The following is a 21,217-nucleotide window of genomic DNA, read 5'->3' on the forward strand; positions in this document are numbered from 1 at the left end:
GTAACGGTGGGTCTGATTTCCAGTTTTAGGCCTTTAGATTTTATTAAATGGTTAATATGAGAATTTATTAGTAAAGTGTGTCAGCTAGCCACGACGTCTAAATTGGTATTTGGACGAAAAGTCTGCTTGAAAAAAAAATAGATCATTACGATCGTACTTTACTTTCTTCTACTTGTACCAACCCATTGGTAGTCTTAGAAGGAACAAGACTCCTGTCCTTATTTGTATTCTTCGAAGTCCACTTATTTTTTTCTTCACAATTCCCATTTGGTGATCTGTTCTTATTTTGTATTAGTATGCTCAAAAACGATCTTTTATCGTAACCTAGCGATTGCAACTGCCGGCATTCAGGGAACCTAGTTTCTTCCTCCTCAACCTTAACAGGGGGGACTCCTAAGAAAAGAGGAGGGGAAAACCTCGTACGTGAGGCGCCCCGGTAGCCGAGCGGTTAAGAGGCGAGACCTGCAAAGCTAATATTGTGGTACTGGGTTCGATTCCCGGTCTTGGCCTTGGATTTTATTTAATGGTTAAATGAGAAATATGTAGTAAAGTATGTTTGCTAGTCGCCTCCGTCCACAACACCTAGTAAATGGTAGTTGGACTTTTTGGGTAGTAGCCCCGCCTGAAAATATAGGCGATTACTTTACTTACTTTTTTTTTACCTCTTACTTTTTCTAGGTAGAAATCTGTCCAAACGGATGTGCGGCTTTTATTTTCGAGTTTTCTGGTCATTTTCTCGACAATCGCCACAGGAGTTCCTTGATCTAAGAAAACATGTTATAGTCCTTCCTATCACTTTACTTTGAAAGTATCCCTGGGAATAATGATTTCAGTGGAATTCTGAGCTCGTTAAGTTCCTCAAGTTAAGCTGAGCGTTGATTTTCATAATAAATACGTATTAAAATATTATCGGATAACTTTTAAGTAAAAGCTCTCAAGTATTAAGAAAATATAGAGAAGATGAAGTGGTGTGTAAAATTATCTTTTCTTGGAAATGAAAACTCTTTCAACTTTTTGAAGCCTTATTGTGTAAGAAATTCGATGCTGTTCAAGTTTTTTGGTATTCCATTGTTTTTGGACGAGAGAAGGCAGGTTATGTTGTACAACGCAAGAGGACAGACTTTGCAACATTAATACTAAGTTCTAATATAAAGTTTTGGAAACGCTAGGTCTACCACATTACTCAGTATTTATCGTTATTATTATTACTATGAAGACATACTTTTGCATTTGGTTTGTGCGTGAATTATCTTACATATTTATCTAAATTAACATTAATTAGCAGCCACAAGAGGCGCTAGTTTCGCTTGCTTCGCTGTAATGACGCAAGTTAAGAGATACTATGGAATTCAAGCGCGTATGTGTGTACCAGTTCTGAATTACAATATTTTGTTTTATTAAAAACTTGAGGCTCGTATACCGTGATTTTTAATTAAATTATGTAATTTTTTTTTAAACTTCTATAACTTTATAACTTTTAAATCAAATTTTCATTTTAAAAAAATTAGCTTTTGCCAAATTATAGGAAAACTTATTTTGATGATTTTCTTCTTTTTCACTCATGTTTCATTTCCTTGATTGGATTAATATCTTCAGTTTAATTAATTTTAAAATTAATTAATTAATTTTTTTATTATTTATTAAAAAGTTATTGTTGGTTCTTCTTAGTTATTAATAAGCTATAAATATAATAAAAATATGGAAAGCTAATCAGTATTATATTCGAGGGGGGGCCCAAAATAAACGGGAATTTCGTTATAACTTCTTTATTTCTCAATACTTTTACACAAAATTTTAAATGCCTTCAAAGTATCCTCCGTTGACCACAACGCACTTCTGCAAACGATTCTTCCATTGTTCAAAACAGTTTTTAAATTAATTTTTCGGGATGTCCTTTAGGCCTACCAGCCTCCTCTACAGTGGCAAAACGCTTTCCTTGCGAGCCTTTTTTGAGTCTAGGGAAAAGAAAGAAGTCACAGGGGGCTAGATCCGGTGAGTAGGGGGGATGGACAATCGGTGTCATGCCATTTTTTGTCAAAAAACTGTTTCACGGAGAGGGCGGTGTGGGCCGGTGCGGCGTTGTCATGATGGAAGAACCAGTCGCCTGCGTGCCAAAGATCTGCCCTTTTCTTCCGGATACTCTGCCTCAATCTTTTCAAAATCTCCAAGTAAAAATTTCTGGTTGACAGTTTGACTCGGGGGAACGAACACCGTGTGCACAACACCTCTGTAGTCGAAAAAACAAATGAGCTTTGTCTTGATGTTGGACTTCACTTGGTTAGCTTTCTTGGAACGAGGAGAGTCAAATGTCTTCCACAGGCTTGATTGCTGCTTGGTTTCGGGGTCGTATCTATAGCACCACGTTTCATCACCAGTAATCACATTAGAAAAAAAAATTCAGGGTCCTCTTCGAGTTGATTTTGAAAAGATTGAGGGAGAGTATCCTTCTGTGAGAAGGCGAGGGACAAATTTGGCTGCAACCCTTCTCATGAGTTGAATCTTTGGATAAAATCCTCTGAATAGAACTCCAGGATATTCCAGACATCTCACAGAGTTGATCAGTGGTTCGGCGAATGGTCTTCACGAACGAGGGTATTGATTTTATCCACGTTTTCGTCAGTTCTTAACGTTGAGGGGCGTCCTGAACGCAAGAAGGAAGGTAAAATACAGCCGCGATCTCTGGTAGTCACCCGTACAAGCTTAAACTTACCGCAATTTTAGTTTTTTTTGAGTCACTGGGAGAGAGGCCATTTCCTAATGTCCAACTTTATGGGATCGTTGAGACTTCAAAACATGTTATTACAGTGTATACTCTATGCAGATCATTTGACCCAATCCAGTATTCTCTCTTACTTGGAGGACAGAATGGAAAAAAGGAAAAATCCCCAGAGACTCAAAACTGGGTATCTCCTCTATTCTCTAACACCCGAGAGCTTTTCCTTTGGTCTATTTATCGTTGTCACAGTCCTTAACCATTTTCATTTCCAATCTCTATTTGTGTTTAATTAGGAATATTGATTACACTGTGCGGAGAGGATAGAACGGACAATTTCCCGTTTGCCAAACAGATATTCAGATATTTTCGAAATTCACACAAGGATTTCTGTCAATCTTTCTATTTTATTCTTCTCTCTTTGATACCATGGCGATCTGTTTAGAATTTAACGACCCCGGAAGTGCTCTCTAGACAATGGCATGTGAAACCACATCTTCCAGTTCGAAATTTTTGGGTGTCTCTCATTATATTCGTAAAGTAATATTTAGAGATAATATGGTAGTTGAATTTATGACTAGCAGTCAGCACTAGTGAAGTTTGGTGTTCGCTTTCAGACTATAAATAAATCTCCTTAACAAAAACTTACAGTTTTAAAAGTTAAGTATAAGGGTTGATTAAACGCCAAAAGGTACACAAATCAGCTAGTACCCAACATTTCATTCATGCTTAGTTCATATAATTTAAGTAATTTTGCTGCATTAACTTTTCCTTCACATTTTTTAGAATTTATTAGATATCACAGACCCTTATGCTGGCCATATTTATCTACAAAATATTTGTTCAAGTAGCACTGTAGATTGACTTTAATATCTATTAATATTAATCTATAATAATCAAACTATTAATTACAGGTTAAAAAATTCAAAAACTTTTTGAAAAAATGCTTACATCAACATACATCAATGATTTTGTTTATTTTATTTATTTATTTTATTTTATTTATTTTTTTAAATCGTCTGTTTAAGTTCATTCTTCGATTAAAGTAATTGTTATTTTATGTAGTAGCCAAACGTTTATAATTAAAGGTAATAATTATCTGGCTTTATCGCAAATAATATGGTTTTCTTCAATTACATTCTCAATCTAGGTGTTCTTCCCACAATGTTGTATACATGTAATATAAAATAAATGAGATATGCATACGTTTAGGACATCTAATTATTCCAGTATTTTACTATAAGTAAAATTAGGGGGTCTAAATTAAATTACAATTGAGAAATGAATAAATAATGTTGAATAATCTACTTGTTATTAACTGTGTGTTATTTGTGCTCACGAATATTTCTATAAGACGAATTCAAGACTGAAATATTCTTTTAAATCCGTGATTCAAATTTAAACAGTAGCCGACTCTAACTTTGTCTTTTTCTACTTTTGCATATATCGTATATATGTGACATCTCAGAATAAAGGGCAAATTAAAGCTAAATCCGAAGAATAATTCGGAATAGAGTTAAAATAAAGTACCTATTTAAAAACGGATATAATATACATCTTATCATAATTATAACAAAATAATATTATGAATGAACTGGCCAGCATAAGGGTCTGTGATATCTAATAAATTCTAAAAAATGTGAAGGAAAAGTTAATGCAGCAAAATTACTTAAATTATATGAACTAAGCATGAATGAAATGTTGGGTACTAGCTGATTTGTGTACCTTTTGGCGTTTAATCAACCCTTATACTTAACTTTTAAAACTGTAAGTTTTTGTTAAGGAGATTTTTGTACCTTTTGGATAGATTTTCATTTTTGTCTATTTTGCGAAGTTACATATCTGCTTTACAGATTTGTTTAAAATTTGGAATAAGCAATTCTATCATTATAACCTGAAAAGGTGTTAAGTCGGAACTGTAACTACCACTGGAGAGATCTTTATAAAGAATGATTATAGTTGCCATCCTCAATAACAATTTTTTTGAGAAAGCGTTTTGAATAAAATAGGAAGGTAATTGTACGTAACTAGCAAAATTAAACTGCGATTTCAGTACTTCCTTTTAAGAGGAGTAAGAAAAACAAACTGCGAATACAGTACTTCTCCCAAAAAGGCAAAGAGGCAAAGATTTTGAATCGAACGACAATTCATTGATGTAAATCGGTTCACCCATTGATAATTTTAACAGTTGCAAGACTTCCTCTATAGTAGGTGTAAGAGCACGATGGCACTTCACTGCCACGTAGAGGACCTTTAATCACTTCTTCGTGCTAAATTTTATCAAAAACGGACTAAGCGTTATGGAAATATTGGTAATAATAGTTTTAGAAAGGGCTTTACTTGGGTGGGGCAAACTCCCCTCCTTATGAGGCGTAGCGTCGAGACTTTTAAAATGCAAATCTGTACAAAATTTCGATTCGAATGACACTTTATTTATGAAAATCAGTTCACGTGTCGATAATTTGAAACGATTGCTATACTTCCCCTTAACAAGTGTAAGATTAGATCGTCGCTTTAATGTTATGTAGGGGAGCCCTAACCCTATCACCCTACCAAATTTTATCAAAATCGGGCCAAGATTTACAGAGTAATTAGTAATAATAATTTTGGAGGGGGCTTACATAAAGAGGGCTAACTCCTCTCCCATTCGATGTACAGCGACGAGACCCCCAATAGGCACATCTACATAAAATTCCGAATCGAATGACACCTCATTCATGAAAATCGGTTCACGCGTTTAGGCGCTACGTAGTTTACAAAAAAGGTAACAACAACAACAACAACAACAACAACAAGAAGAAGAACAAGAACAACAACAATTTTTGAAAATGCCGTTTTTGCACATTTTCGGCAACTTTTTTCTCAAAATCTATCAGATCTAGGTTGTTGCAAAAAAATTACAGTTATTAAAACTGTCCGGTAGGACAGTTGTATAAGGGTTGACCATCAAAAACTGCACGAAAAAGCGTAACGTTGAAAAACACCCAACTTTGACAATTTTTTTCTCTTTTTCTATAAAAGATAAAATTCCCAAATTTTCTTTAAATCTTACTCCAAACCCTCCTTTATAACTGTAATTTTTTCGCAACCACCCAGATCTAATAGGTTTCGAGAAAAAAGTTGCCGAAAATGAGCAAAAACGGCTTTTTCAAAAAATGTTCTTGTTCTTGTTGTTGTTGTTGTTCTTGTTGTTGTTACCTTTATTGTAAACAACGTAGCGCCTAAACGCGTGAACCGATTTTCATGAATGAGGTGTCATTCGATTCGGAATTTTATGTAGATGTGCCTTTTGGGGGTCTCGATGCTGAACATCGAATGGGAGAGGAGTTAGCCCCCTTTATGTAAGGCCCCCTCCAAAATTATTATTACTAATTACTCTGTAAATGTTGGCCCGATTTTGATAAAATTTGGTAGGGTGATAGGGTTAGGGCTCCCCTACGTAACATTAAAGCGACGATCAGCTCTAACACTTTTTAAGGGGAAGTATAGCAATCGTTGCAAATTATCGACACGTGAACCGATTTTCATGAATGAAGTGTCATTCGAATCGAAATTTTGTACAGATTTGCAGTTTAAAAGTCTCGACGGCGTGCCTCATAAGGAGGGGAGTTTGCCCCACCCAAATAAGACCCTTTCTAAAACTATTATTACGAATATTTCTATAACGCTTAGTCCGATTTTGATAAAATTCAGCCCGAATAAGTGGTTAAAGCTCCTCTACGTGGCTGTGAAGTGCCATCTTGCTCTTACACCTACTAAGAGGAAGTACTGCAATCGTTTAAATTATCAATGAGTGAACCGATTTAAATCAATGAATTGTCGTTCGATTAAAAAATCTTTCCTCTTTGCCTTTTAGGGAGATGTACTGCAATCGTAGTTTATTTTTCTTACTCCTCTTAAAAGGAAGTACTGAAATCGCAGTTTAATTTTGCTATTTACGTACAAATACCTTCCTATGTTATTCAAAACGCTTTTTCAAAAAAATTGTTATTGAGGATGGTTTGGGGGAACGCAACTATAATCATTCTATAAAAAGATCTCTCCAGTGGTAGTTACGGTTCCGACTTAACACCTTATCAGATTATAATGATAGAATTGCTTATTCCAAATTTTAAAAAAATCTGTAAAGAAGATATGTAACTGTAAAATAGACAAAAAGGAAAATCTATCCAAAAGGTACAAAAATCTCCTTAACAAAAACTTACAGTTTAAAATGTTAAGTATAAGGGTTGATTAAACGCCAAAAGGTACACAAATCAGCGAGTACCCAACATTTCATTAATACTTCATTAATAGTCAAGTAATTCTACTGCATTAATTTTCATTAATAAGTTATTTTTTAGAATTTATTAGATGTCACAGACCCTTATGCTGGCCACTTCATTTATAATATTTTTTTGTTATAATTTTGATAAATCACATATATACGTACATGCATGTTAAAGTAGAAAAAGACAAAGTTAGAGTAGGCTACTGTCTTGAATTCGTCTTACCGAAATATTCGTGAGCACAAATAATACACAGATAATAACAAGTAGATTATTCAACAATAATTATTCATTTCTCAATTGTAATTTAATTTAGTCCCCCTAATTTTACTTATAGTAAAATCCTGGAATAATTAGCTGTCCTAAAAATATGCATATCTTATTTACTTTATATTACACATATACAACATTGAGGTATGAATACCTAGATTGAGAATGTAATTGAAGAAAACTATATTATTTGCGATAAAGCCAGATAATTATTACCTATTATTATAAACGTTTGACTACTTCATACAATAACAATTACTTTAATCGAAGAATGAACTTAAACCGACGATTTTTATTTAAAAATAAAAATAAATAAATAAAATAAAATCATTAATGTAAGTTTTTTATAAAAAAAAGTTTTGAATTTTTTAGCCTCATATTTTTTTTTGTTTTTAACCTGTAATTAATAGTTTGATTATTATAAATAACTAGATATTACAGTCAATCTACAGTGCTACTTGAACATATATTTTGTAGACGAAAATGGCCAGCATAAGGGTCTGTGACATCTAATAAATTCTAAAAAATAACTTATTAATGAAAATTAATGCAGTAGAATTACTTGACTATTAATGAAGTATTAATGAAATGTTGGGTACTCGCTGATTTGTGTACCTTTTGGCGTTTAATCAACCCTTATACTTAACATTTTAAACTGTAAGTTTTTGTTAAGGATAAAGGAGGGTTTGCCCTACATTATAAAGAAAATTTGGGAATTTTATCTTTTATAGAAAAAGAGAAAAAAATTGTCAAAGTTGGGTGTTTTTCAACGTTACGCTTTTTCCTGCAGTTTTTGATGATCAACCCTTATACAACTGTCCTACCGGACAGTTTTAATGAAAAACGTTTTTTCTCATCTGGCTGAGAAACGCCGGCCGGCTTAGCTGATGTTCCTGTCTAATTACTGTTGCATGTAGTGCTTCACTCGTTATCTCATCTTGTAGCGTAATGTATACATCAGCCTCCGCCTGTGGCAGAATGTGGGTGTATGTTTTTTTTAAATATTCAACATTCTCTCCTTGCTTTGTGTAAGCCATGGTTCATGTTGTTATTTTCCCACGTTCTTTCAGTAGTTACACACAACAAAGTGTAAACTCTTTCTCTGATTAGTGTTGATAATGTTGAGAAATAATTTAAATTCACCACAACAAATTCTCTTCTAAACATTTATTCTCCATTCTCCTCCTGGCCAATTTTAGTTCGCATCCCTCCTCTTTACTGGTTTCATCCTCAGAGACCTTGAAAATTCTTCCTTTTATCTTCCTCAACGAAATTTTCTTTCTGAAAGGAGAGAGAGATAGTAGAACGTAACATGATAATTAACCTGTTTGAAAATTTGATTAGACAGGTAATCGCTTAAAGGAAGTGCTGATAACTTTGAATAACGCCGTTTTAACGTTCGTAAACTGTCTTCTCAAAATGAAAGACATCGTTTTGTTTACAATTCTTTATACAAAAATTACGGATTTTAAGGAGATTTCTGTGACTTCATTCAGAACTCCTTTGTAGCAAGGAAAAGTGTTTATACCACATTTTCTTTTTGCATGAAAATACTTTTGAATTAAAAGACGGAAAATAAAATAATAATTACTTTAAAAAATAAAGATAAAAATACAAATTAAAAAAAAAATCCTAATCGTAAATTTCCGTCAAATTTCGTTAATGTCCGTAAATATACAAGCCAGGCATGTGCTTTAAAGCGGGACCGGACAAGCTCGCGCTTACCAGCCGGCCGGCTAGGAGGGTAAATCTGTTGTACCGCCTTCTAGAGTGTTCAGTATCGCGCCAACTGCCATACTGGTTGTTACAAGAAGCGGGCTGTTGTAAATAAAAAAAAAATTATAATCGATTCTTTTACTCGATAATAATACGCGATCTTAAAAAATTAAAAATAAATAATCAAAATTGGTTTATTGACAAGCAATTTACTGTATTATACAAGATATCTGCTCATGTGTTGCCGATGTAAATATTAATTAAATTTACATTTTGTGATAAATTTGTAGAATTTTTTTTTTAAATTAATTGATTTTAATTAGAATGAATTTTCTGATTAATTTAATTTTTGTTTCTTTAATTTAAAATTATTATGCACTTTAAAAATAACTATTTTTTCAAACTTTTTCTTTGGTTTAAGCATGAATTTTTTAAATTGGAGACATACCGCCAATAATTAATGTATTAGACACTAAAAATAAATAATTAAAATAGAAGAATCACTTAATTTTTTTGGGCAGAACAAAATTTTTTTTTGCTGATGGCGTAATTTTTTTTATTTTATTTTCAATTAAATTTTTTAATTATTTGATTACTCATTTCTGGTTTATTCTATAGAATATTAAGATATGAATTCTGGGTGAAATTAATTCATATTTCACAGTAATAAATTTAAATGAAACAGCGTGTTTTTCAAATTTATAAAAGTCAACTAAAAAATTGAATTAAACTGCAAATTTGAGGTCTTTTATTTTTTAAATTTATTCTTTTGTTCTTTTAATACTTTTCAATTAATTCACGTTAAAATTCTTCTCCCTTCGCATAACAGTATTATAAATTTCTCAGGTAAATTGTGATGTGCAATTTTTGAAGAAATTTCGTAAAACTAATTGTGTAACAATCACCGACTATGACGTCGCTAGTGAAATTTTAACCGCTAGTCGCACACATTAAATTGTTTTTTCACTAGTTGGTGTGTCTTTATGTCGTGGTAGTTCAAAAATTTGGAAACTTTGGACACAACTTATGTTACGATTTACACTTTGGTTTAAAAGTAAAGTAGTAAAGTAAAGTAATCGCCTATTTTTTCAGGCAGGGCTTAACGTCCAACTACCAATTAGGTGTCGTGAACGGAGGCGACTAGCAAACATACTTTACGGTAAATTTCTCATATTAACCATTAAATAAAATCCAAGGCCTAAGACCGGAAATCGAACCCAGTACCACAATACATATTAGCTTTGCAGGTATCGCCACTAACCGCTCGGCTACCGTGGTGCCCCCTTTTTTTTAATAATAATTCCAAGTATTAAAAATTCTTGAGCTATAATTTAAAATTTCAGACAATTATGAAGAATATTAAGTCGTATGAGATTAGTAGGTGTTTAACGGTTATATAAGTTGTACTAAATCTTGGAATTTATAGATAATTTAAGAATAACTTTTCCTCGTCTAATAAAAAATAAACAAAATTATTTTAAACTATTACCGGGAATTCAAAGAAAATTCAAAATAGACCATTTTCCCAAAAATAGGAATTTGAAAAAAAAAAAAAAAGAAGTGAAATCGTACTTTTAGTTGATGATTTCTGAGCTGCGCGGGGTTTTTCATTAGGTGATAAAAATGATTCTTAATTATCCACCATTTTTCGCTCCTTAAATTAGGCGATAAAGTGAACCATTTCGATATAAAACATCCTCTTCTAAGTAGCTGTACGTTTTCGATCATGCTGGCGATAAAAATCGGAACAGAATAACGATATATTTGCATAATGGGAAAATTTCAAATTTTACTTGACCTCTGCAGATCTGAAATTTCTTATTTCCGGTGATGACACAATTTCGCAATATTTTATTGCGGAAATAAATTCTAATTACGCTTCTAGACGAGAAAAGCAGTAAAATTTATTAAAGGAGGTCGAGAGGTAATAATTAATTCGCGTGTTCTTCTTTCAACAAACGTTTCAACTGAGAGACATACATAAATCATGGCCATCTGTATTTTTTTAATTATCACCTGACAAATTAAATAACTTTTTTTAAAATTGTAATTCAAACTGATTAATTGAAAATGGCATCTTGTAGTTTTTTATTTTTTAATTTAGACTTTAATATTTATTATTATTTTTTATAAGTTATTATAAATATATTTTTTAAATAAATAAAACATGACTAATTCGTTTTGTGATTAAGGCAAAGACTAGTTATATATATATATATGTCTCTCAGTATATGATATAAACTATCCGGGCTTTATCTACAGTAGGTATATAAACACTTCGCTAGTTTATAAATCGACCAAATTTATCGTCTACAAAGTGTGCGGGCTTAAAACATTGAGGGCGGGTTTGAAGTGGGTGAGAGAAAAAAATGGCGGGTTAGTTATCAGGTATCGCGTATATCATTTTCTGACTCTTGGGTCCTTATCTCTAGGGTGGGGGTGGGGGGAACAAGAGAAATAATCTAAAATAAAACAAAAAACTATCCCATCTTGTATTATTGGTACAGTATTTCCGGCTTTACGTTAATATTTATGACGACAACTGTCCAGAAAGGCAGTAGCACTATCGCACCTTAGTGGCCAAGTACGGCTGGTAATTCAGAATAATCAAGTAATGTGGATACTTCCGGTTAATCTTATTATACCGTTTCCTAGTTGCAACTAGACGAAATAAATTGGATCTTTTAGTAGGTTTTTCAATTATACCGGATACAGGCACTTATATACAAATATAAACTAATTTGTAAAAACATTCAGGAACTCCCCCAAAAATAACCGGATGTTTCCGGTGAGAAAGTAAAAACAGATAATGTACTGAAAATTTGGGTTTATATGAGTTTATTTAAATTTAGTGAGACAATATGTTGTAGAAATAGAAATGGAGAGATAAACGTGTAGATTTTGTAGAACTAGTTAAGATTGTGTAGTTTGGGTATTTAAGACTACAATGGAAGAGATAAGGAAGATTTTTGTGTGTGTGTGTGTGTGGGTGTGTGTGCAGGTTGGTTAGAGGAGGGGGTATTTTTGAGAAGTTTGAGAATTAACGTTATAACTATTTTCGGAATGCATTTATAAATCAGCCGATAGTTTAATTAGAACAATAGGTACTTAAATGATGCTTATTGATTAATTCAAATCTTGTAATGAAATTTAACAAACCAATATTATTATCTAGTCACCATTACCAGCTAGCTATTCATTATCTAGACCAGCGGTTCCCAGTCTTTTTTTAATTAGTGTACCCCTTTACCTGATTGTTTCCTTAGTAAGTACCCCTAAAATATACAGGGTGTTCAGCATAAGACTACGGTAACTTCGGGAGGCGATTCTGGGCATCATTTTCAACAAAAAATTCCATATAAACTACGGCTCGATTCGGCTCCGTTTAATAGATATTTTTAATTTTATGTTTTTTCAAGGTGTTACTACTTTTTAGCTAAACGATGTCTATATTTCTCAAACTATTAAAGCTACAGCTATTTTAATAAGCTCATTAGAAAGAAGGTTAAATTTCCTTTTAAATAAGCTAATTTGTATTCCAAAATAATAATATTAAGTATTTTACTTTGTGGCCCAAACATAAGAAATAGCAAGTTTCTAATTTTTTCCAAAAACTTTGACTTCATTTTTCTTAAAAACATTTCATATGAAAAAACCGTGCACTATTCAGGAAAAACATCTACATACAATCCCTTTCGAACGGTATATAATAATTGGGGTTATGTTAAAAATTGATGCAGAAATCTGTGATTAATCGCAAAAAAGTAGGCCTCAAAACAGTGTCGGCATTATGAAAGGAATCCACCTACCATAAGAATATAACTGATCAGAATCATCCAATCCAGTACGATTTTTTGCAAACGTGTAATTTAATAAGCGTTCGGAACACCCTATCAGGAAAACATCTAGAATATTCCCGCCTAGCTTCTCCACTATTCCCATCTACGAAACCGTAGATGTATAACATACCGCGATATTCAATATTCGAATACGCTGGCATAATGATAGCAAAATGACAATAAATATCTAATGAAAATGTAGACTTTAAACTATCTTTTCTTCTTGTTGTATTTATTTGTTTTTATAAGCCGTATTAGGATAAAACATATCAGTTTTTAACTTGGAGATTAGAGCGATAAGTAAGTTCTCGGCTTATTCATTAGCTCTTCACAACCTGTTAATTCCAAAAGTTTATTGAGTAGTTCAAAATGATGATTTATTCACATTATTTGGCATATTTCTTTAATTAACTACAGAATAACACACAGATCTAAACTCGTTAAACGAAAATCCTTTCTTTTGGAATTGGTACCTAACACTCATTTAACATCATATTCATTTTTCTTCTTTTTATTTTATTTTACTATTTATAATGTAAATTTTATATTTTTGAATATAGTTCATAAATTAATTAATTATTAAATTACACGTTTGCAAAAAATCGTACTGGATTTGATGATTCTGATCAGTTATATTCTTATGGTAGGTGAAGTCCTTTTATAATGCCAACGCTGTTTTGAGGCCTACTTTTTTGCAATTAATAACAGATTTCTGCGTCAATTTTTAACAAAACCCCAATTATTGTATACCGTTCGAAAGGTGATCGTATGTAGATGTTTTTCCTGAATAGTGCACGGTTTTTTCATATGAAATGTTTTTGAGAAAAATGAAGTCAAAGTTTTTGGAAAAAATTAGAAACTTGCTATTTCTTATGTTTGGGCCACAAAGTAAAATACTTAATATTATTATTTTGGAATACAAATTAGCTTATTTAAAAGGAAATTTAACCTTCTTTCTAATGAGCTTATTAAAATAGCGGTGGCTTTAATAGTTTGAGAAATATAGACAACCTTTTGCTAAAAAGTAGTAACACCTTGAAAAAACATAGAATTAAAAATATCTATAAAACGGAGCCGAATCGAGCCATAGTTTATATGGAATTTTTTGTTGCAAATGATGCCCAGAATCGCCTCCCGAAGTTACCGTAGTCTTATGCTGAACACCCTGTATATAAAATAAATAATCGTATTCTTGATTTTACGTATTGTAACTTTAAATTAACAACAAAACACTCTGAATATAATGTGTCTTGTCAAGAACATTAAAACTGTCCGGTAGGACAGTTGTATAAGGGTTGACCATCAAAAACTGCACGAAAAAGTGTAACGTTGAAAAACACCCAACTTTGACAATTTTTTTCTATTTTTCTATAAAAGATAAAATTCCCAAATTTTCTTTATAATATAGGGCAAATCCTCCTTTATAACTGTAATTTTTTTGCAACCACCCAGATCTAATAGGTTTCGAGAAAAAAGTTGCCGAAAATGAGCAAAAACGGCTTTTTCAAAAAATGTTCTTGTTCTTGTTCTTCTTCTTCTTCTTCTTGTTGTTGTTGTTGTTGTTGTTGTTCTTGTTACCTTTTTTGTAAACAACGTAGCGCCTAAACGCGTGAACCGATTTTCATGAATGAGGTGTCGTTCGATTCGGAATTTTATGTAGATGTGCCTTTTGGGGGTCTCGGCCCTGTACATCGAATGGGAGAGGAGTTAGCCCCCTTTATGTAAGGCCCCCTCCAAAATTATTATTACTAATTACTCTGTAAATCTTGGCCCGATTTTGATAAAATTTGGTAGGATGATAGGGTTAGGGCTCCCCTACCTAACAATAAAGCGACGATCTGCTCTTACACTTGTTAAGGGGAAGTATAGCAATCGTTTCAAATTATCGACACGTGAACCGATTTTCATGAATGAAGTGTCATTCGAATCGAAATTTTGTACAGATTTGTACTTTAAAAGTCTCGACGCTATGCCTCATAAGGAGGGGAGTTCGCCCCACCCAAATAAGGCCCTTTCTAAAACTATTATTACCAATATTTCTACAAAGCTTAGTCCGATTTTGATAAAATTTAGCACGAAGAAGTGATTAAAGCTCCTCTATGTGGCTGTGAAGTGCCATCATGCTCTTACACCTACTAAGAGGAAGTACTGCAATCGTTAAAATTATCAATGAGTGAACCGATTTACATCAATGAATTGTCGTTCGATTCAAAATCTTTGCCTTTTAGGGAGAAGTACTGTAATCGCAGTTTATTTTTCTTGCTCCTCTTAAAAGGAAGTACTGAAATCGCAGTTTAATTTTGCTATTTACGTACAAATACCTTCCTATTTTATTCAAAACGCTTTCTCAAAAAAATGGTTATTGAGGATGGTTTGGGGACCGCAACTATAATCATTCTTTAAAAAGATCTCTCCAGTGGTAGTTACGGTTCCGATTTAACACCTTATCAGGTTATAATGATAGAATAGCTTATTCCAAATTTTAAAAAATCTGTAAAGCAGACGTAACTTTGCAAATAGACAAAAAGGAAAATCTATCCAAAAGGTACAAAAATCTCCTTAACAAAAACTTACAGTTTTAAAAGTTAAGTATAAGGGTTGATTAAACGCCAAAAGGTACACAAATCAGCAGTTCCCAACATTTCATTAATACTTCATTGATATAATTTAAGTAATTTTACTGCATTAACTTTTCCTTCACATTTTTTAGAATTTATTAGATGTCACAGACCCTTATGCTGGCCAGTTCATTCATAATATTTTTTTATTATAATTATGATAAAATGAGTGATGAATTATTCTGAGTAGTCACATATACATGCATGTTAAAGTAGAAAAAAACAAAGTTAGAGTCGGCCACTTTTTAAATTTCAATCACGGAGGATTCAAAACAATATTTCAGTCTTAAATTCGTCTTACCGAAATATTCGTGAGCACAAATAACATACAGTTAATAACAAGTAGATTATTCAACAATATTTACTCATTTCTCAATTGTAATTTAATTTAGTCCCCCTAATTTTACTTATGGTAAAATACTGGAATAATTAGCTGTCCTAAAAATATGCATATCTTTATTTTCTTTATTTTATATTACATATATATAACATTGTGGGAAGAACACCTAGATTGAGAATGTAATTGAAGAAAACTATATTATTTGCGATAAAGCCAGATTATTTATTACTTATTATTACAAACGTTTGACTACAACATAAAATAACAATTACTTTAATCGAAGAATGAACTTAAACCAATGATTTTTATTTAAAAATAAAAATAAATGCATAAAATCATTGATGTAAAAAAAGTTTATGAATTTTTTAGCCTCTTATTTTTTTTATATTTTTTATAACGTTTTCTTTTTCACCTGTGATTAATAGTTTGATTATTATAGATAAATAGATATTACAGTCAATCTAAGTTAAATGGTGTGCTACTTGAGTAAATATTTTGTAGACGAAAATGGCCAGCATAAGGGTCTGTGACATCTAATAAATTCTAAAAAATGTGAAGGAAAAGTTAATGCAGTAAAATTACTTAAATTATATCAATGAAGTATTAATGAAATGTTGGGAACTGCTGATTTGTGTACCTTTTGGCGTTTAATCAACCCTTATACTTAACTTTTAAAACTGTAAGTTTTTGTTAAGGAGATATACATGTGATATGTTCCTATTAAAAAAATCATTTATGAATAGGTTAACATTTCAAACCAATAACTATTGCAGGGGCCGTAAATTGAAACAGCAAAGCGTTAATAAAGGAGAAGTAAATTATATGCGGGCCATGTGTAATATTAGTCAAAACTAAAGCAACATTTTTTCGAATTTTCACATTTTCCGCCATAATAACTTTTTTTTAGCGTACCCCTAAACAATCTTTCGCATACCCCTAGGGGTACGCGTACCCCAGGTTGGGAACCGCTGATCTAGAACATTCATTATTGTTCTTATTTTAATTCTCCATAGAAAGGTACGTCTCAATATCTGAGGCCATTGGCGCTCGTAGCTATTTTTTTTTTCAATGCACTGCCGGCCCTCAGACAGTGTTCTCTCGTTGCAGACAACCTCATCCATCACCGGACAGTGAGCAGTTAGAAGCTCCTAGAAAGAGACAAATCTAAGAGGTCAGCAGCTGGATTTGCGAAGTCGTGGTCTCCGCGAATTAAGGCGTAAATAGTTGATTTGGCAATGTAGTTGATTAAATTTTTCAGATGGTTTTAAAAAGAAATTGAATGCAAAGTGTTGTTGTTTTAAGTTCTTGTACTCCATCTCCAACTAGAAGTCTATTAATTTGTATTTTTGTATTAGGCATAGTTTCCGGAAGTTTCAAGTAGGCTCTGTAATCTATTCTATGACGTTGAATTCATTTATTGGTGGATGGGAAATGATGGCTGACCTCAAACAATTGTTCATTCTTCTCTATCCGTATTAGGTACATAGAAACGTAACAAACTCAATAAGTCATGCGCGTGTTTTTAAAAGATAGATTTTTATATTATCTATTTATACAACAAAAATCCAAATAAAACGAAAAAAATTAGAGACGAGGGGGGAAAAAATGGCCAACTTTTTAATAAAATTATAATAATATTGTGATTTGGGGTACGACTAAGTTTATGAATTACAGTTGGTAACACTGGCACAAGTCGATTAGATCAGAAAGCGGACTTGCAAGCAGCATGGGGCTTCCACAAGTTTGGTCTGAAAGTTCTGGAAATGTCAGCCGGCTGTTGTTCCTACCTAGTTCCACGATTTATCGTTTCTATTTCAATAATAAAATTCCAACATGGCTTTATCCAGTTATGAAATATGTTTTTTTTCCCCCACCCTGACTCTCTAAATATAAAAATTTGAAATAAGCTCTTCATGTATAAATGCAAGGAATTTTATCAGCTGATGGTGCAGTCAGCTGGCAAGCGATTTTGTTATATTTAAGTTATTATTAATAGAATTTAAATTATAATTTCGACCAATCAGCTGTTTCAATAGGCTTAACTGAATTTAATGCTATTAACATTAATGGAAGATCATTTAATGCCGACATTATCTGGTTGAGTTAATTAAATATACTTTTGGGGATTTCGCATTTTTCTTGTCAGCGTATTTAAATTTAGAATAACAATTTATCATTGCTTTAGATTGAAAATCTAAATATTAATGCTACAATTAACTTTAATCTGTTTAAATTGAAAATAGAATATGCTGCGTTAGCGGTTAAAATGGAATTGCATATAAACTAATTGACTCCTACAATTGCAGTTTTAATTGAAAAATAGGCGACATAAAAATTGTAAGAGATGTTTCTCGGTCTGCTCTTTGACAGTCATTGAAACTGTCGTCTATTTAGGACGGCAACAAAAGCACAGGTAGTTAAGAACTGGACGAAAAAGCCAACCATTAAAATCACCCAACTTTGACAATTTTTTTTTTTTATAAAAGATAAAATTACAAAATAAAGAAAGGTTTGGACAATTTCATTCATAATTGTCTATTTCTTTTTAATTTTTTGCAAAGCTTTTGTCTAAGGTAACTTGATAATCATCAGGGCTTTTACTAATACCAACAATTAGAACATTTTTTTACATTGGTAACTTTGAAGTTTAGGTATATTTTGTTTTCCGAGAGTGCCGTAACAGTCAGGACAGAAGCTGTCTAACCAATCTTTCAAGTTAAAATTATAAAACAAATTACGATAGTTTAAGCCCTGAGTATCACCTACCTAGAACTTAGGTCGAAAGCTTGACCCAAAAAAAATTATGAATGAAATTGGCAATAATCTTTTTTTTCTATTTTTGTATTAATCATCATTAATGAATCAAGTCACCAATAACTATGAACAATTTCTCTACGATTAAATTGTCGATTTTGTCGTTAAAAAAAAAAATCATTCGATTCATGTTTATTCTTATGTTCATGAATCAGTCGATTCATTGTTTATAAGAGTGATTAACTGTAACATATTTCGAGAGAAAACGTTCTAAAAATGTGCAAAAATGGCGATTTCAGCAAATTAGTGTTTTATGCATTCACCGGATTCAGCTGTTCATTAACAGCTGATACTACAGTACCCTAATCTAGAAGGGAATCGTTGGACTTAATTTTCTTGAAAAATTGCTAGCAGTGAGAACTAACTTCATTTAAACGGAAGATTAGCTTTGTAAGTTATGCTTCAACTTTTTTGGACTTTGGCACTTATAATAATCCAATTATTAAATTTAAAAAACACGTCTAACTTGTCCACAGGTTTTGCTGGTAACTGTTCGGTACGATATTTTTTAACAAAATATGCGAATTCTCTCCCTTCCCCTTAGTTGTTGTATTGACCTTTCTGGCAACACTGACTGTGGATCATCTATTAACAATACGTTTTACAAATTTTATATAGATCGCCTTTTTGCTACTGGTATGCCATTGGCATTTAAACTGGATGATGTAATGAACTTGCCGGCGTGAGTAAGTAGCCGGGAGGGGGCGAAATGATGATGTCACCTTTATGTAGTGGAAGAGAGTTGATATTAGGGCTTAGAGAACCCTTTAGGTAGAGGATAATGTTGGTCCCTTGTGGCCTGGACCGCTTACTATGTTCGAAATGTCACCTCCGTCCCCTTGGGGCGGTAGAGTGGAGTGGTGGTTACCTGGTGACCAACCAGCAACACTTTATCACCCAAGTTAACCAACCACATACTGCATGATTTTGGTCAGCAAATAGAGTGAAATCTGTGGTTTTACATCCCTCCAAACTCTTCAGTATTTTAATCCGGTTATTTATTAGGTAAAAATTTTGGATTCAATCGCCCATCTTCCGACTGGCTCTTTAGTTAGAAGACGTAGTGCAGATTTTCAATATTCATTTTTCACAAGAGATTCAAGTTTTCTTAACTACGAGATGGTTCTCAAAAATAGGAAATTGTAAATTTGAGTAAACATTTCTTAGATAAAATATTTAGGGAATGGGAGAAAAAAAGTTGTAGAAAAGATCATGCCACCAGAAGTAGCATCTTACCGAACAGATCATTTTTCAGTTTCCTTGAAATATTCTTGAAAATTCCTTGAAATATTCTTGAAAATTTCTTCAACATTTTATTTTATTACAACCGTTTCAAAACAATAACTTTGTAGAAAACTTCACTGCCTTCTACAATGGACCTACGGACTAGGTTTGTAGCGTTCCGCTAAGCGTTCAAATCTTTTCCGAATCCAAACCTATGCTTCTTACTATGTCTCCCAATAAAACCCGACATAATGATCTATCCATTCCATTGGTGGACTGATCCGATAAAATTCCGCTATCAATGATTCCGCAACACCTTATCCTATTGGACAGCAGCTTTCAAGCCTAGTCTTACCTGAAGCACCAGTGGCTACGCGATTTTCTCACTTCTGATGAAAAGTTAATCCGAGTTAGGGAGTGTTACCGCTGGGTAACCTCTCCGCTCAGTCACTGAGTGTGTCGTAGTATCAATATTATGGTCCTTGTAACAAACAGTGCTGCTAACTGAGGTTCTAGCTAGAAAAACAAAAGAAACCGTTAAATGAAACCAAAGCTGGCCACTATCGATAGTGACTTTCCACTTTGTTCTTTCACTCATAACCTAAATTGATTGGATAAATGAATACAATTATAAATATTTTCATTTCAGGAGAAAATAAACAATCCATAGATTAAAATGAAAATTTAATATTTTTTTTGGTTTTTTGTAATAACAGCTGAAAATGTCTCAGTTTTCTTTAAGTGAAATTTTAATGAAATGGAATTTTCATTTAAATTATTTCATCAGCATTTTCATTATCTCAGCGTCTAGAGGCTTTTCTTCCAGTTTTTTCTTCTTTTTCTAATTCCATTTTATATTTTCTACCACAGAGTTACATAATTTTTCTTGAATTTTCCTTTTACATATTAAAAAAAAAATTCATTTTAATTGAAACTATTTTTTTTTTTGGTGACAGATTTCCTCGGATGGAATTTAAAAAGAAAATTCACGCTAGTTTTAAATATTTTCAGTGGCTTGTTCAAGCTAGTTTAACACTTACTTTGAAACCGGTGGAAATTACAATAACTTACTAGGGCAGCTTTTCCCAACCTGTGGTACGCGAGTTGCTGGTTGGTGGTACGCGAAAAATAATCAATAATGGCGGACATTAAAAATTATAAAAAAAAATTAAAGCATAAAAATATCCTAGTAAGGTTTTTTCTTCTACGTAATACGCGCATAAAAATTATTTTAATTAACAATATTGTACAGTAAAGTTGTTAATATGTACAGTAATAAAGTTGGTCTGTCTTAAGATATAAGAGAAAATATAAAAGCACATTTAACTCGATTAAAATTGTCTTTCATGCAGTATTTTCCAAAACCGGAAAATACAAATGATAATAGGATTTCAAAAACCCCTTCCATAAAGAAA

General features: G+C 32.4%; 1 protein-coding gene across 5 annotated transcripts in view; it reads left to right on the top strand.

The window, feature by feature from the left end:
* Positions 1–21,217, top strand: part of LOC141448883 (agrin-like) — a 397,223-nt gene that overhangs the window by 27,791 nt on the left and 348,215 nt on the right. Inside the window, exon 1 of one of the 5 annotated variants that reach the window (XM_074117697.1) lies at positions 9,022–9,216. The exons of the other annotated variants lie outside the window; for them this stretch is intronic. The gene's annotated coding sequence lies outside the window, so the exon portion shown is untranslated. Of the gene's footprint in view, positions 1–9,021; positions 9,217–21,217 lie in introns of those variants that run through there. 5 annotated transcript variants of the gene reach the window in all.

This window comes from Rhodnius prolixus, unplaced genomic scaffold (genome assembly GCF_049639745.1).
Source record: "Rhodnius prolixus isolate KJV_2025 unplaced genomic scaffold, Rpr scaffold_2, whole genome shotgun sequence".
NCBI classification, from domain to species: domain Eukaryota; kingdom Metazoa; phylum Arthropoda; class Insecta; order Hemiptera; family Reduviidae; genus Rhodnius; species Rhodnius prolixus.